Source organism: Geotrypetes seraphini, chromosome 7 (assembly GCF_902459505.1).
Source record: "Geotrypetes seraphini chromosome 7, aGeoSer1.1, whole genome shotgun sequence".
In the NCBI taxonomy this organism is placed as follows: domain Eukaryota; kingdom Metazoa; phylum Chordata; class Amphibia; order Gymnophiona; family Dermophiidae; genus Geotrypetes; species Geotrypetes seraphini.
In genome coordinates this window covers 63,114,187-63,129,794 of record NC_047090.1, presented here as the reverse complement: position 1 = coordinate 63,129,794, position 15,608 = coordinate 63,114,187, and the positions used below count along the sequence as shown (strand labels likewise).

At 44.0% G+C, this 15,608-nt stretch overlaps 1 protein-coding gene across 2 annotated transcripts in view; it reads left to right on the top strand.

The window, feature by feature from the left end:
* Window positions 1-15,608, top strand: part of MPPED1 (metallophosphoesterase domain containing 1) — a 435,376-nt gene that overhangs the window by 231,601 nt on the left and 188,167 nt on the right. The window lies entirely within an intron of this gene.

Here is a 15,608-nt window from a genome sequence, read left to right as displayed (position 1 = left end):
ACAACCCTGTGGTCTAAATACTGAGACTGATTATAGTGTATTTCTCTGAAATGTATGTTTCCTAGGCTGCCTTGTATAGTTTATTTTGGTTTATTCCCATCTCCTCTGGATCACTGCGTTCTTCATTAAATGTTTTCTCATTTGGCACCATAAATCTGGTAATATTCACATATTTCCCGGCCAACATGGCAAATTCGCACTTTACTGATTCTCTACACAGCCCCTAGCTCTGAAGCATCTTCTGGTGGCCCTGTGGCATTTTACACAAGTACTATGTTCAGCTACTTAATCTAGTACCAATGCCTATTTCCATCTCTGCTCCTGTACAAGTCTGACATGCATAGCCTTCATGCCTTAATCAGTTTTTCTGTCTCTTATTCTTTCTTAACAAGTCTGGCATGCTCAGTTAACACCTTGGTAATACATTACCCCTTACAATCAGGTTAGAAATATTTACTTCACATACATCATGGCCAGCGTTCTAGTTTGTTCCACATTCATAATATGTTTTAAGGTCTTTTTTATAAATATAAGTATCATAGGTTTATTTTTGGACCCATTCACATTTTCCAATTTAGTCATGTGACCCCTTCTATATTTTTGCGGCGATTGTGGCTTTTTTCACTTTTAAAACACTCTGCACTCTGTTGTCTACTTCTTTTTTATTAATATAATCATTACAGGTTAATTTTTGCACTTATTCACATCTTCCATACTCCTGCGGTGATCGCTTTTTTAAAAACATTTTGCACTTTGTGGTCATGTGACTTCTTTCAAATTTCTGTGGCTTTCGCGCCTTTTTCTTTTACTGCGCTCCGATCACTGCTGTCATGTGACCAGCCTTTTCTCCCTGCTTTTAAGCATTCACGCAGCTTGCACCATTTTCACTTTCATTTTTACAGCGCTCTGCACGCTGCTGCCTGATTACTGACGGTAAGGTTTGGTACCTTTTATCTTGTTTTGTATCTTATCTTTTGACTCCACAGTTTTAAGCGGCTTGGCTTGTTTTATATTTCCCTGATGCATTGTTTATTTATTATATATCTTTTTTTGTTTTAGCGTTTTTAGCCTGCAGCTTAAGAAGTTATTTGCCTGGTCTGTTGAGTCTTTCTCTGTGTCTGGCTTCTGCATTTTTTCTGGCTTGATTCTATCTCTATTTAAACCTGCCATTTCATATTTCTTTTAGAGTTCACTTCACCATGGATTGTGTTTCTTCTGATTTTAATTGATTAATCGTCTCACCATTGTCCATTCACGTTTACAGCATGTTATTCTCCATTTGTTACAAATGGCTCTTTTTTGCTTTTGTTTGTTCTCCGTTTCATTTGTGTTTCATCTGTTTTTCCCATATGACATTTACCTTTAGATAAGTCACTTTAATGTTTCATTCTTTATTTATGGTTTTAATATACGTTGTTATTTTCTCAGATATGGTTCTATTTCTTGGTTCTAATCATGTGTCTTTTAAGTAGTGTTTGCCTTATGACATCAGTCTCCTATATCTTATTTTAATGAAGTTTGCATGGTTATGCCTTTTTATTTCGCTTGTGGTCATGTTTTAAATGCTTTTTTAAATGTATATGATTTATGCCGTATGATTTTAAATGTTTCTCTATATGTTATATATCTGTAAATAGTGTCCCTTGAGGAAGGCGTTTCCATATGCCAAAACAGGGATCCTTGATGGGACCATTACTGTTTCAATAAAGACTTTATCATTGGTTGAATAGACACCTCCCTTGCCTTTTTTGTTTGACACACATTAGTTTTTTTTCAGTCACCTATACTTTTAAAGTTATGACTAATGTTAGTTTATAGCGTTTTAGCATATAGGGTTTTAAGAATTGCAGCATCAACTTAAAGAAATGTTGCAGTATCTTTGATCCAAAGTCAAATAAGCAACAGCATTGCATAATTATACTGGACTGTGTCACTTAGCAAACAATATTTCTTCGAAAATGCTTAAAGTATGATTTATTTTTGTGAGTTGTGTCTGGATTGTCACGGTACAACATCCAGCAGTAGTTGGCCATCATACTCTCATTCCAGAAACCTTGATAGCGACGCTCCATTAACTGAATGTCCTGGTGAAAATGTTCTCCTTGCGTGCCATTTACCATACCAAGAATTTCTGGGAAAAAGTCAAGATGTGAGTGCAAAAAGTGTATTTTTAGTAATATGTGACAGCCAAGTTTCTGATATGAGTCAAGGAGATTCTGAACTCTTTCCTTGTATGAAGGAGACTTATGGTTGCCCAGAAAGTTTACCACTAACCACTTGCATGCCTCCCAAGCTTCAAGCTCAGCTGCTTAGAGTGATTGCTTAAAATCTTCATCCTGTATAACAGACTTGATCTGTGGGCAAATATCCCTTCCTTCAGTTTTGCAGTGCTGATATTTGGAAATTTCTTAACAAGATATTGAAAACCTGGCGAGTTTGCTTTACCCATGGCCTTTACCAGGTTCTTCATCAACCCCAGCTTGATATGAAGAGGTAGAAGAAATATTTTATGAGGATCCACCAATGGCATAAATTTCACACTGCTTATCCCTGGGTTATAGGTATCCTTCAGCTGCCAGACACGCTTGACATAATATTCAGTTGTAGATCTGCTCTCCCACAAGCACAGGAAACAGCAGTATTTAGTGAATCCTCCTTGCATGCCCATTAACATGCCAATGACCTTCAGATCATCACAGATGTTCCACTGGTGTGTTTTATAACTGATTGCTTCAAGTAAATTCTTCATATTCGCATAAGACTCCTTTAGATGTGCAGAATGGGCAATTGGTATACCTGTACTTGGTTTGGAATTTCTGTTGTGCAGTAACATTGCCTTCAAGCTTCTCTGTGAAGAATCAATGAAGAGATGCCATTCATCTGGACAATGCACTTTGTAACCACCGTGGTCCCTCAGAACGGTCAACAATGCCCCAAGTGACCAAAGGCAAAACTACTGGTCTGGGCACGCTACTAGGGAAGGAGTTAGCCCTGCAGGTTCAATAATAATAAAAAATAAAAATGCAAAACTTTGTTGCCAGCGCTCCTTGCTGGTCTTCAAAACCCCTTTCAGATCCTTGCATTGTTGCTGGTGCTCGCCAGCCAGTGTGCTCCATATCAAAGTCCTACAAAGCAAACAAAAACAAAGCACAACTCAAGTGTGGATATACAAAGAGAGTGTCCCTCCCTTTGTGGCCTAACCCAGACTCCAGGCCTCCCCAACCAGCACCACTTTATCTTCACCAGCAGTTCCCCAGGTACTCTTACCCGAAGTACTGATAAGTCTTCGCCTGCATGCTGTTTGGATGCACCACCTGTGCTGTCACTAGTCTGGAACTGGGCTTCTGCTTGCTCTGCCACCAGGACTGGAATGACACCTTCTGACTGGATCTCCTTTTTCTGGTTCCGGATCACAAGACTCCTCCCGGATAGGTCACAGGATTCACCAATGTCCACAAGATCCAATATGTAATCCCAAAAGGAAAGTTCAGCAATAACTCAAAAATCAAGCCAAAAATCAAGTAAAAAAAACCCAACTACTTCTTTTTTTCCTTGCAGTTCACAATGTCCACCTGCAGGGGGCACCACATCCCACTTCTAACACCAAACACTATAGCCACCTCCATGGTCTCTAAGCATAGCACAACAGTGCCCCTGGTGGCCACAGCAAAACTGGATCTAAGCGTGCTACTCAATAAGGAGTTAGCCCTGCAGGTTCAATAATAATAAAGAATGAAAATGCAAAACTTTGTTGCCAGAAGAAATTCTCAATGCCAATTTAATTGTCAGAATGTGCCAAGGTAAAATAAAAACAAAAACTGTGGATACAGATGTTCTGGAGATAATTTATTAAACACTGACATATAAAACCATGAAAATTCAATTTAAAAAGTACAATGGTAAAAAATACTGTGATGAAAATCCAACCGGACCCTACATGGTCCGTGTTTCGGCGAACACGCCTTCCTCAGGGGTCCAGTGGTTTGCAAACTCACATATAAAGAATTGGACTGAAAACAGTCTATTGTCTTTAAACATGAAGTAGCAAAAAAAAAAAAATGCTAAGGTAAAATTAAAAAGAACAACCCATATTTCAGTTCCAGGAAAGAAAACTGCAGGGGCAAATCCTATGTAGCTTTCAGAATTTCCCTACACAGGTCAATCACAATCTAAAAACTGTACTTCTCAATCTAAACAGTTTCTTATTACAAACACTCTCCTTGGCCTGCCAGAGCAGGACACAGGTAAGTTCAATTTATCAGCCCTAACAGTCCAGGCTTTCCAAAACACAAAAACAACACGGAAGCTTCCAGCTGCTAACAAGCAGAGCTGGGGCCGGGAGTTTTGTCACAAGTTTGCCTTTAAAAGCTTCTTGAAAATAGCTTCCAAAATGCCCGCCCAGTTATTGGCAAACTTCTCCCTCTTTAGATAAAACTCAGCTTCTAAAAACTCTGGCTGAAAACAATGAAAAAACAAATCCTTACAGCCAGGCAACTGCAATGCACACACAAAAAAAACCACAGTTCTCCTCAAGGACCCACCCCCACACAGAGTCCAAAAACAAACGATTGGGGTTTTCAAATATTAAGTCCTTAATTTTATCCCCACACATAACACAGTCCAGGCAGAAGATGAAAAGAGAAAAAAAAACCATATTCCCAAAATAAACAGCAGCAAAATAGTCACTCAAGTGTCCCAAAATACAGCAATCCCCAAACTCACAGCGCTGCATTCAGTAGTGCTTGATAGCCAAACCCACATCCGTTAATTCAGACTCCTGGAACAAACTTGCAGGAATCAGCCCTTCCTCCACTTCCATTCGTTCCTCTGATGAAGTTGCTGCCAAGTCCATAGAAGAGCCAGTCTCCTCTTTCTCCATAGGGCCTGGGTCATTACCCTGCATGGAGCTGGAAACCTCTTCAGGGGAGAGAGGCTTGTTCTAGAGAATGACACGGGGAAAAAATCTGTCCCCGTCACTGCCCCGTCCTCGGCCCACAGTCCCCTTCACCATCCTGTCACCACCATTCCCTTCACCGCCCTGCCACTGTCACCACTAACCCCTTCCCCGCCCCGTCACCGCCACTGCCATCCCATTCACCGCCCCATCACCATCCCCACAGCATCCATATACTGCAATATTTAGCTTATGCCTTCCTTATAAATCAAAGTTCTGGTTGCTGAACTAGAGAAAGAGATGTTCAGCTGGCAGGGCTTTGTTTATAAATTTTTATCAACACAACTAATATACTACTTTATCCTAAAGCAAAAAAAGAAAATAAATAGAATTTTTTTTTCTACTTTTGTTGTCTGGTTTCTGCTTTCCTCATCTTCTCATTCAATTCCTTCCATCCACTGTGTCTTCTCTCTGTGTCTTCCATTTTCTCTGTTACTGTGCCTCTCCCTTCACCCCCCCCCCAAATTGGTCTGGTACCCATCTTCTTCCCTCCGCCTCCCATAGTCTGGCATCTGTCTTCTTCCCTTCCAGCGTCTTCTCCCCACTCTGTCTTCCACATTTCCCTTCAGGGTCTGTTCCTCTCCACCCTCCTTCAATGTCTGTTCTATTCCTTTGCACCACCACCCTTCCCTCCCTCCTTCACCATCTGTTCCTTTCTAGCACCCTTCAGTTCCTCTCGCGCGGCCTATCTACCTAATGTAATTTGTGCAAACCGCTGGAGCCTGCGAGCTCGGTCCCCAAACAATCTCGCTTCTGTGTTCCTATTTTCCCCATTTCTAATAGCTCCCCTATGTATCTGGCATTGCCCCCCCCCCCGTGTCAATATACCATCCCCATGGCATGTATGTCCCCTTTATGTCTCTGTCCCTATGCCCCCATGCACATAATTTCCCCTCTGTTTCTGTTACCTTCCTGTGTCCAGATTTCCCCTCTCTTCCTCTTCCACACCAATGTGTCTCTTATCTTCAACCCCATCTAGCTTTTTTCCCTCTTTCTTCCCCCCCCACTGCTTCCAGCATCTGGCTCACCTGCCTGTCCTCCCCTTTCTTTCTTGCTGTGGGTTTCTTTCTCTCTCTCTTCATCCCCTTGGCCCAGAATCTCTTTCCCTTTCACTCCCTCCTTCTTAGTGTGAACCGGGAACACGCGCGCTCGTGTGGTCCAGCAGCCCCCTCCCGCCTGATTGCAGCGTTCCTTCAGCTCCCTCCCTCCACCTCACCTTAGATGCTGAGTTTGCCAGCTTTCTTTTTCGCCCAGCCACACATGTTCAAAAAGGCGCAGCTGCACAGTTGTTCAATCTTCTCCTCTGACGCAACCGGAAACAGGAAGTTGCAGCAGAGAAGATTGAACAACTCAAGTAGCCGCGCATGCGTGCCTTTTTGAATGCGTGCGGCTGGGCGAAAAAGAAAGCCAGCAAACTTGGCATCTAAGGTGAGGTGGAGGGAAGGAGATGGCGGAACGCTGCGATCGGGCGGGTGGGGGCTGCTGGACCACGCGATCCTTGATTGCCTCACTGCTGAGACAAGTCCATTCACCACTCCACGGGGCAGTGAATGGCCTTGTCCCCGTCCCCGCAGCGACCACTATTTTTTCTTTCCCCTTTTCGGCGGGTTACCCGCGGCAACTTGCAGCTAGCCGCAGGTAATAACCACCGTGTCATTCTCTAGCTTGTTCCTCTTCCCTAACCTCTCTCACAGTGTAGAGAAACCTGCAGGCTTTTCAGGAGTGGAGCCAACCCTAACCTGCCTGAGCTTGTTCTGGCTTGTGGCACTCTTGAGCTCCCCCGGTGGACTAAAAAAAAAATAACAGGGATCACAGTCAAGCACGGAGTCTGCTTGGTCACAACTCGTAACAAGCTGTTGAAGAGCCCATTGATATCATGACAAAAGCACAATGAGCCATTTACAGTGAAGAATGTTGTTAAGTTATGATTCCTTTTTCTATAATGAGTTATATCAGCAAGTTTTGCAAGCAAGTGCTTTTGCTTAAGCCTTGAAGCAAGACGTTCTGCTTTTTCTTTTGAAAAATTTAGATCACAAATAAGATCATTGAGCTCAGCTTGTGTAAAGGTCTCTGGTTCTGAATCTTCATAATTCACATAATCAGGATCAGATAATTATGGATTGTTACCAGCTGCTGCATCATCATCACATTCCTCATCATGTTCCACAGAAGCAAGTCCATCTTGTGGAGGTACAGGAATAGGCAATTAATCATCATGAGGAAAAGGCCTAATAGCAGAATCCAGAGTAGGATATATAATTTTGTGCTTAATTTTAGCTAACAATCCACTTGTGTTCACAAGGCAAAAGTAGCAATCTTTAATATGGTCTCGCAGTTCCCTCCATATCATTGGGATTGCAAATGACATTGCTGCCTTTCGTCGATTGAGCCAGTCACGAAGCCCGTTGGAACAACTGGTACAGATGATATGTGGAGCCCAAGACTTATCCTGGTCACCCAGTGGACAGCCAAAGTACAATTTGTATACCTTCTTCAGATCTACGGTAATTGGGCGACGTCATGAATGAACCACAGACGTAACAGAAACTATCTGGATGATTAGTACAATGTCTTGGCATGATAAAGACTGGTATTAATCACCGTAAATAATGTCTGTAGCATTAAAAAAAAAACCAGCAACTGTCGTTAACCCTCCTTATACGTTTATCCTATAAATGCATGATATATTGCCCAATTAAAGTTTATAATTATATATAATGAGCCACATTACAAAAACTAAACACAGATTTGAAATCAGCATAAAAAATACTACAAAAACCACCCAACATTAACTCTGATGAAAATGATTTGTTGACCTGTGTAATGGGTAATCAGATGGTCCAGGGGTGAAGAAATCTATCATGAAAGATATAAAACATACAAGAACATAAGAAGCGCCATCTCCGGATCAGACCTTCGGTCCATCAAGTCCGGCGATCCGCACACGCGGAGGCCCTGCTAGGTATACACCTGGCTTATTTTATATCCAACCATATCTTTATATTCCTCTCTCAAGGAGATATGCATCTAGTTTGCTTTTGAAGCCTAGGACTGTCGATTCCGCAATAATCTCCCCTGGGAGAGTATTCCAGATGTGAAGCAGAACTTCCTGATATTAGTCCTGAACTTGCCCCCCCTTAGCTTCATTTCATGTCCTCTTGTCCGTGTCAAATTGGACAATGTAAATAATCTTCTCTGCTCTATTTTGTCGATTCCTTTCAGTATTTTGAAGGTCTCGATCATATCCCCACGCAGTCTCCTTTTCTCAAGGGAGAACAATCCCAGTGTTTTAAGTCGATCCTCATATTCCAGTTTCTCCATACCCTTCACTAGTTTAGTTGCTCGTCTCTGCACCCTCTCCAGCAGTTTTATATCCTTCTTTAGGTAGGGAGACCAATGTTGGACGCAGTATTCCAAATGGGGTCTGACCATTGCCCTATAAAGCGGCATTATAACTTTCTCCGATCTACTCGAGATTCTTTTCTTTATCATGCCCAACATTCTATTTGCCTTATTTGCCGCTGCCGCGCATTGTGCCGACGGCTTCAGGGTCCTATCTATCAGTACACCCAGATCCCTTTCCTGTTCACTTTTTCCCAGAGTTGCACCTGACATTCTGTACTCGTATTCCTTATTTTTACTGCCTAAATGCATTACCTTGCATTTCTCCATGTTGAACTTCATCTGCCATTTCTCCGCCCATTTTTCTAACCGACACAAATCGCTCTGGAGTTCCTCACTGTCCTCCTGCGATCTGATTGCCCGGCAGAGTTTTGTGTCGTCTGCAAACTTGATGATCTCACTGGATGTTCCGTTTTCCAGGTCATTGATATAAATATTAAAAAGGATCGGCCCAAGTACCGAGCCCTGGGGTACACCACTAGTCACTTTCTCCCAGTCTGAGAACTTCCCATTTATGCCTACTCTCTACTTCCTGTTTTCCAGCCATTTGCCTATCCATCTTTGTATATCTCCCTCTATGCCATGGCTTTGTAGTTTCCTGAGAAGTCTTTTGTGTGGAACTTTGTCAAATGCTTTCTGGAAGTCCAAGTATATTATGTCCACCGGCTTTCCACTATCAATTTGCTTGTTCACGGTCTCAAAGAATTGGAGTAAATTCGTCAAACACGATTTCCCTTTCCTGAATCCATGTTGACTGGGTTTCATCAAGTTGTGTGTGTCCAAGTGCTGAACTATGCTATCCTTGATCAGTGATTCAATCATCTTGCCGGGGACAGACGTAAGACTCACAGGTCTATAGTTGCCCGGTTCTCCTCTCGATCCTTTTTTGAAAATTGGCGTGACGTTCGCTTTCCTCCAGTCGTCTGGTATCTGACCAGTTCTGATTGACAGGTTTGCAAGTTTTTGCAATAACTCTCCGATTTCAACCTTCAATTCCTTCAAGACTCTCGGGTGAATTTCATCTGGTCCAGGGGATTTGTCACTTTTAAGTTTGTCGATCTGGTAGTATATCTGATCTAAGTTCACTTCAACTGTGGTGAGGCTGTCCTCTATTTCTCCTGTAAACAGTTTCTCCGCTTCAGGTATTGTTGAGGTGTCCTCCTTCGTAAAGACGGACGCAAAGAAGGAATTTAGTTTGTCTGCGATTTGTTTATCTTCCTTGATGTACCCTTTTCTTCCCTTGTCGTCCAGGAGTCCCACTGCCTCTTTTGCAGGTTTTTTCCCTTTCACGTATCTAAAGAAGGGCTTGAAGTTTTTGGCCTCCTGGGCTATTTTTCCTCATAGTCCTGTTTTGCATCCCTCACCGCCTTGTGACATTTCTTCTGTTCATCTTTATGTTTGTTCCAGGCTTCGGTTGTCTTCGTGCATTTCCATTTTTTGAAAGAGTCCTTCTTTTCTTTTATGGCTTCCTTCACCTGTATGGTAAGCCATGCCGGTTCTCCTTTGCCTTTAGTTCTCCGATCTTTGGAAATCCTTGGAATGTAGAGATCTTGTGCTTCTGCAATAGTATTTTTCAATAGGCACCATGCCTGATCTATTGTTTCAAGTTTGTCCACCATCTTCTCGAGTCGTTTTGTTACCATGGCTCTCATGCAATCGTATTTACCCTTTTTAAAGTTTAAGGTGGTGGTTAAGGTTTTGGCATGTTTCCCTTTCCCGATGTCAAGTTTAAAGTTGATTACATTGTGATCACTCGTTCCCAGTGGAACCATGACTTCTACTTCTGTTATCGGTCCGGTGAGACCATTTAGGACCAAGTCCAAGGTGGCGTCGCCTCTTGTCGGCTCTTTTACCATTTGCTCCAGGAAGCAATCCCCTAGTACCTCCAGGAACTTGGCCTCCTTGCCGCAGTTGGAGGCTCCTAGTTTCCAGTCTATTCCTGGGAAATTGAAGTCTCCCAATATAACTACATTGCCTGTCTTGCATACTTGTTTGATTTCCTCCATCATTTCTGAGTCAGTGACCTCCGCCTGTCCTGGGGGACGATAGTAAAGGCCAATTTTTGTATCTGCGCCATTGTGACCAGGAATTTTGATCCAGAGGGACTCCAGCTTCTCTTTCCTGTCTGTTGTAATCATTACATAAGAAGTCATTAGTAAATTTACCTTTGCACTTATAGTAATGAATCCTTTTATGTCTTCTTTGATCCTTTGTGTTCAAGAAGACAACTTCCCTATATAAGGGACCAGAATTTAGAATATACCTTCTCTGCCTTTCAGACTTGTATGTTCTCATATATTGAAATATGAGGGATCTTCAAAACGTTTTTGCACTTTTATTTTTGGAAACACTATTTATTAAATACTGTATCTCAAAAGCAAATTACATAATTTGTCCACAGGTCCACAGCTTGCCTACCTGAGTAGTCACATGACATTCTACAACATGCCCCTTACCACTCCCACCCTCAACCATTTCCCATGAAAATATGAAAGTGCCGAAACTTTTGGAAGAACCCTCGTATTAATAATTGTTAAACTGAGCACAGGCTAGTGTTTATTTTCACACCATCACTGCCTCTCCCCCACCTTGACTGCAGCACAACTCATCCATCTGTCCAGTGGCGTACCAAGGGGGGGGGGGGCGGAAGGGGCGGTCCGCCCCGGGTGCCAGCCCTGAGGGGGTGCTCCCGGCCTTGCCGTTCAGTCCCCTCCCCACCCCCGAAGGACCGCTCGCCCCACTGACCTTCCTGCACCACCTGTGAAGCAGCCCGCAGCAGGTTCGCGACGTCAGCGATCCCTGAGCTGCTTGGGCGCTGCTTCCTGCGCCGCGGTCCCGCCCCTCCTCTGATGTCAGCGCCTAAGCAGCGCAGGGATAGCTGATGTCGCGATCCTGCTGCGGCTGCTTCATAGGTGGTGCAGGAAGGTCAGTGGGGCGAGCGGTCCTTCGGGGGGGGTGGGGGGGGACTGAACGGCAAGGCCGGGAGCATAGGTAGTGCTGCTTCATAGGTGGTGCGGGGAGGCCAGGGGGGCGAGCGGTCCTTCGGAGTGGGGCGGGCGGGCAGGCAGGCAGGCTTTCAAGGGGGAGGGGGGTGACAGGCAGGCAGGCCTTCAAGGGGGGACAGGCCTTCAAGGGGGGGAACAGGCCTTCGGGGGTAGGGACAGACCTTCAAGGGGGGGGCAGGCAGGCCTACAAGGGGGGGACAGGCCTACAAGGGGGTGGGACAGGCCTTCGGGGGGGTGCAGGCCTTCGGGGGGGGGTGCAGGCCTTCGGGAGGTGCAGACCTTCAAGGGGGTGCAGGCCTTCAAGGGGGGGGACAGGCCTTCAAGTGGGGGATAAGCCTTCAAGGGGGGGGACAGGCCTTCAAGGGGGGGGACAGGCAGGCAGGCCTTCAAGGGGGGGGACAAGCCTTCAAGGGGGGGACAGGCCTTCAAGGGGGGACAGGCAGGCAGGTCTTCAAGGGGGGGGGACAGGCCTATAAGGGGGAGGGACAGGCCTTCAAGGGGGGGACAGGCCTACAAGGGGGTGGGACAGGCCTTCAAGGGGGGTGCAGGCCTTCAAGGGGGGGGACAGGCAGGCAGGCCTTCAAGGGGGGGGACAAGCCTTCAAAGGGGGGACAGGCCTTCAAGGGGGGACAGGCAGGCAGGTCTTCAAGGGGGGGGACAGGCCTATAAGGGGGAGGGACAGGCCTTCAAGGGGGGGACAGGCCTACAAGGGGGTGGGACAGGCCTTCAAGGGGGGTGCAGGCCTTCAAGGGGGGACAGGCAGACCTTTAAGGGGGGGACAGGCCTTTGGGGGGACCCTGGTTTAGAAGTACACGGAGGGAAGGGGGTGTTCAAAGAGATGTGCATATGCCAAACTTTGGGGGGGGGGGAGGAAGAAATAATGCATCTGAAAATAGAGGAGAGGGGGAGAGATGATGGACCATGGGATTTAGGGAGGGAAGGAACAGAAAGGGAGAGAAATTGGACACAAAGGATGGTGTGGAGGAGGGATAGAGATACTGGATAGGAGGGTAATTGGGAAAAGAAAGGGAGAGACGGTGGACTCTGGGGTGGTGGGGAAGGAGGGAGAGATGCCGGATGAAAGGGTAGTTAAGAAAAGGTGGATCTGTGGAGGGAGATGAAAAAGAGGAAAGATACCAGACTTCCTGGGAAGGGAAGGGAAATGGAAAGGGAGGACAGAGTTGGCAGATGGATGGTTAGCACGCAGAAAGAAGAAAGAAGGAGACCCTGGCAAGCAAGTTATCAGAAGAAAACCAGAGCCTTGGACCAACAAGATTTGAAATATAACCAGACAACAAAAGGTAGAAAAATTAATTTTATTTTCTGTTTTGTGATTATAATATGTCAGATTTGAAATGTGTATCCTGCCAGAGCTGGTGTTGAACTGCAAACGTGAGCTAGGATTTAACAGAGAGAGGAAAAGTCCTTTTTGTTTCTTTATTTTATTTACACCACAGCGCCAGTGTGGTTAGGAGAAGCCAAAGGGGGTGAAAAAGCTATAAAACCCACTAGGAGTTTTGAAAAAAATCACCCAACTGGGCAGGAAAATCAAATTGAAAAACCAATTCAATAGGCTGAATCGAATCGAAATTTTTTTCCTGAATCTGGCAGCATTAGTTTGCGCTACTGTCTTAGACTTTAGGACCTGGGATTGGGGAGAGATGGCATCCTCAGTACTTTATAATGCAAGTGAAACGAGGATTTGGTCAGACTTTTGAAGGGTCTGCAGAAAAAAAATATTGTATAGGCTGGGGACATGAGACAGCAGGAAATGGGAAATTTTCTTCCTTCTATTTTTGTGAATGGAAAGGCTGAGGATGTCAGAGAGTTCAGTTAAAATATGTGCTTTATAAGAAAATATAATAATGTGTTTTATAAAGTTTATAGCATAGCTGGCCTACCCGGTGAGGTGTTCCTAGTGGTGGTGGTGGCAGCGTGTCAATGTGTTGAGAGGAAGAGGTGGTCTGGGAAATTCTGTTTTGGGATCTCTTCCAGTGGTATCTCCTTCTGGTCCAAGGAAGGAAACTTTGTTATCTTTAGCATTGACCTACAGAATATGTTTGTAACAGCGCTGCTTGTGTGGCATTAGGCTATGTAGTGATCGAAAGAAAAATACAGACCTTTGCACATTTTTGCACTATATGGTGGGTGTATGAGTAGATTCACATTTCCTGCACAGCTAAGTCCATGTGAAGTTACCTTGTGCTGTATTTGACATCTAGCAAGGTCTCTGTTTGAAAGGAAAGATCTAAACTTAAAAATGAAGTGGCCAGAAGTTATGGTAAAAGCAGATAGTGTAGCTGGTTTTAAGAAAGATTTGGACAAATTCCTGGAGGAAAAGTCCATAGTCTGTTATTAAGACATGGGGGAAGTGTCTGCTTGCCCTGGATCGGTAGCATGGAATGTTGCTACTCTTTGGGTTTTGACCAGGTATTAGTGTCCTGGATTGGCTACCATGAGAATGGGCTACTGGGCATGATGGACCATTGGTCTGACCCAGTTAGGCTATTCTTATGTTATGTTCTCATCTGTAGGGGCCTTTGTTTTCACTTCTTATTTTAATGTATTTTTTTTCTGGGAACTTATCAGTGTTTTTTATAATGGGAACAAAAATGGAAGAGAATTAATGTGTGTGGGATGAGGGGGTAACTAATTTCTTCAGCTAAATAATTCAATCCACTTCAAACAGACATAGGAGAACTCACGCACCATTCACACACCCTCCAACCAAAAACGTCAAAAGAAAAAAAAACTGTTCGACAACCTCCTAGCCATTCGAGCTGCAACACTCGACCCCCAACTCTACAACCAATTGACATCGACCACAGACTGCAAAACCTTCAAAAAGAAATAAAAACCCTTCTATTCAAAAAACACATAAAACCGAACTAACACAATCAGAACTGTCCCAAGCATCACCTGCAACTACTCCATATGTACTTCTGATGTCATGATAATTCAGACATAATTTATGTTATGTTATGTTTGGAATATAAGAAAATTTTCACTGCCTGTTTCTATTCTGACCATTTATTCCGTTTCATTGTCATTACAAAAAATATTTTTTTACATGGGGGGGTGTCAAAAAATGATGGGCCCCGGGTGCCACATACCCTAGGTACATGATAAATACACTTCCACAAAATTATGAATGCAATGATGTCATGCAAAATAATAACAATAATAGCCAGTACTGCTTCAGTTTGGGAGAACGTTCAGATAGAACTAGAGGAAAAGCCTCAGACAGGGGCCCTCCCACCACCACAATGGTGGACAAGGTGGTTGGGTTGGTAACCTCACTGGCAAAAACCTCTATAAGACTCCCAATTTCAAAAAACTGTAAGCAGGACTGTCTTTGCTGGATAGAAGAAAAATTTCTACTTATCTCTTCGATCGGTACACCGACGGTGGCCAGCGTTTCACTAACTTGCTGCCTCAGGGTGTAACAAAATCCGATCAAAACTACAACCAGAAAAGAAAATTACATCAAAATGCTACAAAATAAACTTCAGAAGCTACATGACATACCTTAAAGCAGGACGCCGTAACGTCTCAATGTGATCAAAAAGATGGCTGTGCTATGACTGTGTTCGGGTTATGAACCCTCGGGGTATGACGTCATTCCCCGAAAAGTGTCTGTGCAGTAAAACAGCTGACTAAGCTGCTGTCTGTAAACGAGGGCAACACTGTTTAAGTAAAGTCCCCCGAAAACAAAAAAATCTAAATGTCAAATTCAAATGTCCATGCTCTATCACGCTGGAACTAAATGGGTCTTTTGTTCACCCTAGCTCAGGTCAATCATTTGAGCTACAACAACTTACATCATGTAATTCAACTTTTGTAGTGTATGTTTTCATTTGCCCATGCCCAAAAATATACGTGGGTCAGACTACCCGTCCTTTTAGAACACGAGTCACTGAACACAAAAGTTGCCTTCGAAACAATCGCCTTCAAGCTCCTATGGTCACACACTGTTTAGAATTTAATCATGTGTTTGCTGACTTACAATGCTGTGTGATAGACCAAATTACTGATGAGCACCCTGATCGGCAAGAATGTCTGCTTCGAGCTGAACAAGCCTGGATCTTTAAATTGGACAGTGAGGAACCAAATGGATTAAATCAAAAACTAGAATGGAGCATATTCTTTTGATTTTGAGTTTGACATTTAGATTTTTTTGTTTTCGGGGGACTTTACTTAAACAGTGTTGCCCTCGTTTACAGACAGCAGCTTAGTCAGCTGTTTTA